The sequence below is a fragment of the Nannobrachium achirus genome (assembly GCF_963921795.1).
Source record: "Nannobrachium achirus genome assembly, chromosome: 15".
Taxonomy (NCBI): Eukaryota; Metazoa; Chordata; class Actinopteri; order Myctophiformes; family Myctophidae; genus Nannobrachium; species Nannobrachium achirus.
Genome location: NC_137822.1, coordinates 2,831,561 through 2,840,724, shown reverse-complemented (window position 1 = coordinate 2,840,724; position 9,164 = coordinate 2,831,561).

The window sequence follows — 9,164 nt, the reverse complement described above, 5'->3', positions numbered from 1 at the left end:
TGATCTTAACCTTTGCTCCCAAAAGGTTTCCTAGCCCATGATAATGAGCCTTAACTTCATGGGGACCTGGGGGATGTCCCCAGACCAAAAGGTTACCTTCATCTGCTTCTACTGTCCTTGTGGGGAATTTTGGTCCCAGTGTGGATAGTAATCATACACACACGCACGCGTACACACGCAGGCACGCACGCACGCACACTTCTCAGGGAAATTGCTTTTAGATTTAACCAATTAAACCCTATATTAACTGCTGCTGGCTCCCTCTCGATCTGTATCGTACTTTTGAACGAATCGTTTTCTAGCGCTAAATAAAGGGGAGGTATCTACTCGCAACCTATAAAAATGGTCTGCGTGACCCTCCTTCCCCAAAAACATGGGATTCCCGACTGAGTGACCCATTCATTGTTGGTGGTGGGGTGGGGTGGGGTGGGGCCTGGGGGGGGGGCACACACAGGGGCGTCACAAGGGGGGGAAAAGTTGGACTGAGTTACCAGGGCCCAAGGTGGAGGGGCCTTAATTATTTTATACTTTAGCTATTGAAAAATAGCAGATATACAATCTCACAGTGCGGCACCGAGTGCCACGCTGCAAGCTTGTAGATCTGCTATTTTTGAAAAGTGTGTGTGCAAATCTTTGTTTTTTAAGCGAACATTTGTAACTCAAATTTTGCTTCTGGGGGACCCCTGGAACTAAATATGTTGAGATGGGGGGTCCGTGGTGAAATGCATATCATTTTGGGGGTCCTTCACATGAAAACGTTTGAGCACCACTGACATAGAAAAACATAAGTTTTTCAAAAAACCATAGAAGGATTTCGTCACTGTCGGGCAGAAACCTCGTATCTCCAAGTTTCAAATGTGTAATTCTTTTCGCAAAGTAAAGCCCTGCTTCATCATCCAAGGCTGTTGCACAAACGTAGTGAAAACAGCCGATCTACAAGCAACGCCTCGCGGCGTTGTGTGCTTGTAGATCTGCTATTTTCACTAGTTTAGTTCATTTTTAAAATGATAAATACAACACGAACGGTCTTGGACATACAAGGTTTCCACCCGACGACGACGATTTGAAATATTCAAAGACTTAGTTAAAGCACAACGTAAAGCAGTGAATCCTTTGTACCCAGGGCCCAGAAGTTTGGTGCGACACCCCTGGGCACACACACACACACACACACACACACACACACACACACACACACACACACACACACACACACACACACACACACACACACTCACACCACACTGATCTAATGCTGTCATCTTTGTCACCAGGGTGATAAACAGGCCTGACAGGATGCCGTTGTATCCTGCGGTGCAGAGGAACTCGGCACAGAGAGGGTCTTTGTGTGTGCGTTCGGGGCCGCGCGCTGCAGCCATGTAGCCGCTAATCATCAGAATGCCCCCATGCCACAGTCTGTATGTTACCCGGCTATTTATAGCCCGTCATGTGCGCCACATACAACGCCAGGGCCCAGGGAAGAACTGTACTGGGGGAGAGAGAGGAGGGAATTCGGAGTTAGGTTTGAAGGAGACACGGGGAGAGAAAGAAAAAAACGTAAAAGAAAGTACAGTAAAAGTACAAAGTAAAAGAAACGTTCAATTTCCGTAACAGTGTCGGCTCATTAACTCGGCGGACGCGCGCGCACACAGGGGTATAATTATGTTTTTTTGTGTTGTTGTCATCGTTATGTATGCGTGTTCGTTTTCGACTCCCCCGGATCGTTTTATAACTCGCCAAGGCGCTATTTTAAGCGTGTTGTTGGTACAATGCATGGGTCTCCAGCATGCACAGCTGTTGATTCGCCTCCTCTCTGTCAACTGTCTGGCTGAGGGGGAGTGGGGGTGGGGGGGGTAAACCCGTCGCCCCTCACCCCCTCCCCCCTCCCCTAAAACCCCCTAACCCCCCCCATCCCGTCCTCTCGCTCCATGTAGAGTGTCCTGCCAAGTAACACAAGGACACTGTCACATGCTGTACTGTTGTGTTGCTGCTCAGTGATTCTAAAACTTTTTTATTTATTTCAAGGACCAATCCATGTTAGGGATGTGGGACGATACGCGATATTATCGTTTATCGTGATAATAAACACTTGCGATATAATCGTATCATGGAGATTTAATTTATCGTGATATCGTCCTCCGTCACGCACTGGGATCGATTCACCTTTTATTTGCTGAGCTGCATATCCAGTACCGTTTAATCCTCTATAATTGTTAAAAGATACTTAATATACGTACTTGATACCGTCTTTTTTTCACTCTCTATCAAATGTCGTTACCAAAAAATAGCCGATCTACAAGCTCACAACGGGTCGCAACGCACAGCGCTATTTTTTGGCAAATGTTCTGCCCCAGGATAATGGATTTTGATTATCGCAATAATATCGTAAATCACGATTTCTTTTCATATCATCCCATCCCTAATCCATGTGCATTAGAGGCCATGGAATCACCATTTGATTCTATATGTCGTCACTCACTGTTGGGCAGAAACCTTGTATCTCAAAGTTTCAAATTTGTACATTTATTTTTTTCTTAAAGTAAAGCCCTGCTTCATCATCATACAAGACCGTCGCACAAAACTCGTGAAAATTGTGTGCTTGTAGATCTGCTATTTTCACGACTTTAAATCGTTTTTAAAATAATAAAAAAGGAAGGTTTTGGAGATACAAGTTTTCCACCCGACAACAACGATGTGTTTGTTGTTGTCTTCTTTTTTTATCCCTCGGACCCCAATTTACACTGTAAGATCCTGTGTGTACAAAATGGAACAAATTCACGGTCAGAGTTGCAGACCAGTATGAAGGGTCCATTTGGTCTCTTGTCCGGGTGATTCCCTGGAACACACTCAAGGACCCCCTGGGGGGTCCCTGGACTCCACTTTGAGAACCACTGGTGTTGGTAACCGGCAGGCACGTGCACACATAGACATCAAAGGGGGCTTGAGCCCCTGCCCTTTTACCCATCTGTAAAAAGTGCCCTCTCAAGACCATGAATGCAGTTGTTGCAATGGTAAAAGAAATGCAAATGCCCCTCTTTCCATGTCATACCTGAAGGTGGCATTCAAAAGAATTGCCTTTTCCAAACTCTCCTGCCTTTTCCAAAACTCTTTGAATGCAGCATCTTATGTTGAAAGAATTGCCCTCTCTGTGTAGAAAACCATGCTGTATGCCACATTGCCTTTTTTATGCTTAGTTTATTTTGGCATCAAGTACCGAAAATAGCTGACCTCCAAGCTCATAACGTGTCGCGCTGCGATGCGTTGTGAGCTTGGAGGTCGGCTATTTTCAATATTTTCACCAAAAGTCCCCTTGGAAAATGTCAGTCCCTGCCTCTCTAACATTCTCTGCACGTCCCTGGTAACCGGAGAACAACAACTGGGGACTTGGGAGTTGAGAGAAGGGGGCTGGGCGGTAGGGCTGTCATCATCACAAATTTAAGTTCACACAAATAATTGCGATTGACGATTTACAGTAGCATAATTGGGTTTTGGGGGGCAAGGAAAACAATACAAATGTAATTTCTGGTTGGTGTTTAGGCTTCATAATCACCAATTGCACAGGGCAGATAAATATACCAAAGAATTACTGACACATTTAATACATTTATACTTTCAAATGGCAAGCTTGTTGATCTGCTTTTTCTGCTACTTTGGGAAAATGTTTGGAAATGTATGAACATTTTTCAACATGGAAACGATCATGGTGACTATGGAAACATAATTGTGATTATCTCAAATAATCGCAACACAAGTTGGGTGCCCAATCAGGGCCCAGTATTGGTTTGGTACAAATTGTGTCCAGGGACATTTCTTTTAACCCGCTCCTTGGAAGAAAAAAAACTTCCATATAGAAGAAAGTAAGCCTTGCCGAGCCATGACGTCCATAGTGCAGGAGCCTATCTCCTGATTGTATAGGGGACTGCCCATAAGTCCTACATCCCATTAGTCCTACATCTCAGTCCTACATCCCATTAGTCCTACATCTCGTTAGTCCTAATTTGGTTAGGGTTAGGTTTTAGGGTTAGGTTTAGGCATAGTTTTACTGAGGTTGGGGTTAGGGTTTGGGTTAGGTTTAGGCATAGTTTTACTGAGGTTGGGGTTAGGATTTGGGTTAGGTTTAGGCATAGTTTTACTGAGGTTGGGGTTAGGGTTTGGGTTAGGTTTAGGCATAGTTTTACTGAGGTTGGGGTTAGGGTTTGGGTTAGGTTTAGGCATAGTTTTACTGAGGTTGGGGTTAGGGTTTGGGTTAGGTTTAGGCATAGTTTTACTGAGGTTAGGGTTAGGCTTAGGCATAGTATTTTCACCAGGTTAACATTCACCAGATTCGGACTAATGGGATGTAGGAACAATGAGATGTGGGACCAATGCCACACAACGCTAGTGTGTCACAGGGACTTAACTTAACCCAACCCTTGATGCTCAGTGCCAAGCAGGAAGGCACCGGGTCCCATTTTTCAGAGTCTTTGGTATGACCCGACCGGGGTTCTTCAAACCCCAACCTTCCAGTCTCAGGGCGGACACTCTAACCACTCTAAGGCCCCTGAGCTGGTTTGGCCTATTTATAGAAGTACCAGACTCATATCCACGCAGTGATATAGTCTGGCTACGCGAGGCTAGAGAACTGGGCCCATCCCGCATTTTACATTTTAGATTCCATGTCTTCTCCCTCATGAACAACGAGGAGCATTGTTAGAATTCAGTGAACAACATGTACACTGACGGCTGTACATACATATACTGTATCAGGGACGTGCAGAGAATGTTAGAGAGGCAGGGGCTGACATTTTTAAAAGGGCATTTTGGTGAAAATACTGAAAATAGCAGACCTCCAAGCTCAAGTTGTGAGCTTGGAAGTCGGCTATTTTTTGTGCTTGATACCACACTGAACTACGCATAATCAAGTCAATACTGGAGATGTGGCGTAACGGCATGGATTTCTACACAGAGAGGGCAATTCTTTCAACATAAGATGCTGCATTTCAGTTCAGGAGAGTTTGGACAAGGCAATTCTATTGAATGCTGCCTTCAGGTATATGGCATGGAAAGAGGGCATTTGCATTTCTTTCATCATAGTAAAAAAACTGCATTCATGGTCTGGAGATACAGCTGGATACAAGAGCAGGTGCTCAGGGGACTCAAGCCCCCTTTGATGTCTACGTACCGGTATGTGTGTTCATATATGCCCTCTCCTTGTTGGCTGCCACCAATGTTTATCTTGTGTGAAGAACAGCTGAGAGACCTTTAAGGCATAAGACAGTTTTTTGGGGCAACCAAAACGAAGAGTAAAAACACCAAAATACAGCAAGAAAGCAATGTGTTTCTGTAGGTGAACACTACCACACTACTCCAGTAACTGGTAGGTAAATGATGGGTAAAAAAGTGCATATTTTTAACTCGGCACAGGGCTAGACTAAACTACGCTGTTAATGTATTGGTATCTGGCCAGAATGGGACCATACCTACCGGTATGTTGGGAACCCAATGGGTGCAGACCTAGTGCCCAGTTCTCTTGTATATGTTGCGTAGACCAGTGTCTCTCAAAGTGGATTCCAGGGACTCTTTTTACGGGGGTCCAAATGGACCCATACGAGTCTGTAACTCTTGACAGTGAACAAATGGAACCATTTGGTTCCATTTGTTTGTGGGGAAATGAATGATCAAATATCTAAATACTGAATGAAGAAATTCAAAATCTGTCCAGGGTGTTCCCAAGAGCCTGATTAGATGATAAAATGACAAAAAGTTTTCTTTTTTTGAAAGTGAAATATCCCTTTAAGGGGAGACCTTGAAATGTAAAAGTTTGAGACTAGGGATGGGACGATATGATAATTTCATATCAAGATTATTGTGACAAAAGAAATCGCGATTTACGATATTATCGCGATAATCAAAATCCATTATCCTGGGGCCGAACATTTGCCAAAAAATAGCCGATCTACAAGCTCACGACATTTGATAGAGAGTGAAAAAAAGACTGTATCATAAGTCATATATTATAAGTACCTTTTACCAATTATAGAGGGTATAAATGGTACCGGATATGCAGCTCGGCAAATAAAAGGTGAATTGATCCCAGGGCATGACGGGGGATGATATCACGATAAATTAAATCTCCACAATACGATTATTGTGAGTGTTTTTTATCACGATAAACGATAATAATATCGCTTATCATCCCATCCCTAGCGTGGACAATAGACAGGCAGAAATACGTGCTAGCACACACGCTATAACGCATGCATCTACTGAACCACTTCAGCGTTAAGAGGACAACTGGACAGAATGAATGGCTATGAGGAACAGAGATGGACGGCGTCCAACTCTCCTCCCCGTTTTTTTCAAAACCGTGGCTCTCTCTCCCTCTGTTTCTGTGTCTGTGAACCAGATTGCAGTACAAGCCCTCTTGTTGTTTGGGGTAAAAAGTTCATTCATTAATTTTTGGAATGCCATTGGTTTACATGGGATTCTATTCATAGTAACGGGGAGGCTTGTGTACACGGGCAGCAGGGTAATTGGGGTGGAGAATTGAGAAGATCAGGGCTAGACACGGATCCCGGAAATAGCCTATCTACAAGCTCGCGACGCGTCGTGAGCTTGTAGATCGGCTATTTCCGGGCCACTTGACCCTGGCGTATGACAAAGTCTAGATCAAGCGATACTGTACCACACGCCACACCAAGACTCTTGTTGGGATCAAAACGCACACTTTCTCCCCACAAAGTATAGACGGCATGCAGCGGCCTTTAATTCTGTCTCCACAATGTGCTGAGTTTGCTATAGTGCGTGAGCCGCTTTATGTTGAGATATAGTGTTCCCGCCTTCAGAGACGGGAGACAAATGCTGTCTGGCTGGCTGGCATGTTGTTTCTCGCTATAATTAGATATTCACTTCATTATCTCATCCCCCCAACACGAGTCCAAAGAATATTTGGGGCTTGTCTTTTACCCCAAAGTAGCTGACGGGCTTGTTGTTGTGGCAGATCGTCCGCGTAAAAAATAAAGGAATCTGCCTCTAGATTCAATCATCCAACTAATGGAAAGATTTGTTAGGGAGGAGATGAAGGCAACGATTGGGTCGGATTTAGGAAAGGACTCGTGTTGCTATAAGGCAGTGGTTCTCAACCTTTTCAGGCCGCAACCCCCCAAAAAATCATATTTTAACTGGGGACCCCCCCACCCTGACGAGTGCTAAGTGTTGAGGAATTACATTTTGTTTAACACGGTTCTATTGTGAAAATAGCTGATCAACATGCTCACAACGCCTCGCAACACAAGGCGTTGTGAGCATGTAGATCTGCTATTTTCCCAATTTCTGCCTCTAATATTTGACAATTTGGCCAATGTTTAATTTGTCATTTTAGAGGTATTGAAAAGTCCTTAAATTGCCACTTTAGAAACGTGCAGATACCCTCTATACGCTTAAACTTCATGTTGGTTTGTTTACTGTTGAGTGAGAAAATAATATTTCACATTGAGCATGTAGCAGTACTGATGCAATTATTCATTGCTTAGTGGTAATAACAAGATGGAGATCTGTCAGTCAGTCAGTCAGTCAGTCAGTCAGTCAGTCAGTCAGTCAGTCAGTCAGTCAGTCTGTCTGTCTGTCTGTCTGTCTGTCTGTCTGTCTGTCTGTCTGTCTGTCTGTCTGTCTGTCTGTCTGTCTATAGTTAGTGTTTGACCCAGACTCCCAAAGCCGGTGTATGTCATGTTTTTATTTTTAGTTTTGATATCACACACACCCCAAGGTTTTTGTCAAATAGTTGAAAACACTCATCGCTACAGCGTATAGACGCATTTCTGGTCCATGTTACACTGATAAGAACTAGATGCGTGCGCAGGTCGGTACCAAAATTAGCCAATGAAACCAGCGCTCCCCAAAACAACAGGTTTGGGGATTGGTGGGAATTGATTACATGATACAGTCACCTGTGCATTTAGTCTCAATGTTTGTAAACAAGAAACGGGTCTATAGACCAGGTCTTTGTACACTGCTGCGTTTTTCGGGACGAATATCAGAGTAAATTTCGGAGCGCGTAAATACAAAAATCAACCTCAAGTTATGTGAATCACGTTTGCACACTGCCGCCCGTTTCGTATTTATTTTCGGACCAGGGTTGATTTTTTTCAGATTTTCGCAACTGTCACCACTGGGTCCTTGTTCTCTCTCTCTCCTTGGCCTGAAAAATGCTTTCGAGGATTTCAGATTTCCAAAACGCAACAGAAAAACACGGCGCAGTGTGCAACCAGCTTAACAGTTTTCATAGTGGACAAGAACCTTGTTATGCGTTATATGAAAACCTGACATATTGAAGTTTCACTTCAGTGGCAAGTCATAGAAGAGCAGTCTCTCTGGGCACTTATTTTGATTGTCTTAAGTACCAGCTCTTATGCCTTAACCTAAAGGCCTGTCCATACTGTCTCCAACCACCAAACCTATCGTCGGAAGGTCCGGTTCAACTACAAAATTACATCATCACTCGCATCTTCTGAAAAGCATTACCCCGAATTAGAGTTTGGAAAGCTGCACGTCGGAAAGTCGGAACTCTCTGACGACAAGTTTGGTGGTGGTCGGAGACAGTATGGACAGGCCTTTAAGTTAAGGCATAAGAGCTGGTACTTCAGACACAGTGTCTTGTAGCCCCTTTCGGAACCCTGAACAACCTTTTTTTGTAAGTGGGATGACGGTGTGCCGTCAAAAAAGGTAGACTGTTATTACTCGTAAAATGCACATTAAGCCTGTCGCACGCCGAAAGTAGGCAATCTGCAAACTTGTAGATCTGCTATTTCCTGTGTGCCACTCTGATTATGACAGTATATTAAGCATTACACCACTTGTTATTTTGTATTTTTATATGTAACTTTGTTTTTCAATATTACTTTCATGCATTTCCGAGTAGTGGACATCTGATATTGCCCTGCACATCCACAACAATGGAAAGCAGGGTATTGTTATCGTTGCTTTGTTTGTAAGTTTGTTTGTGCATTTTTATTTAGCCGGACAATTTGAAAACAGAGGGCCAGATGGGAATGATCAACAGGCTCCTCCGAGAGATTATTCACTTTTGGGTCGAAAGGGTCAAAGGCTAAATGTCACAACGGAGAGACAGAATGACAAGACGTGTTGGCGTGGGACAGGGTTTGCACCCCTAGGTGCTTTGCTATAAT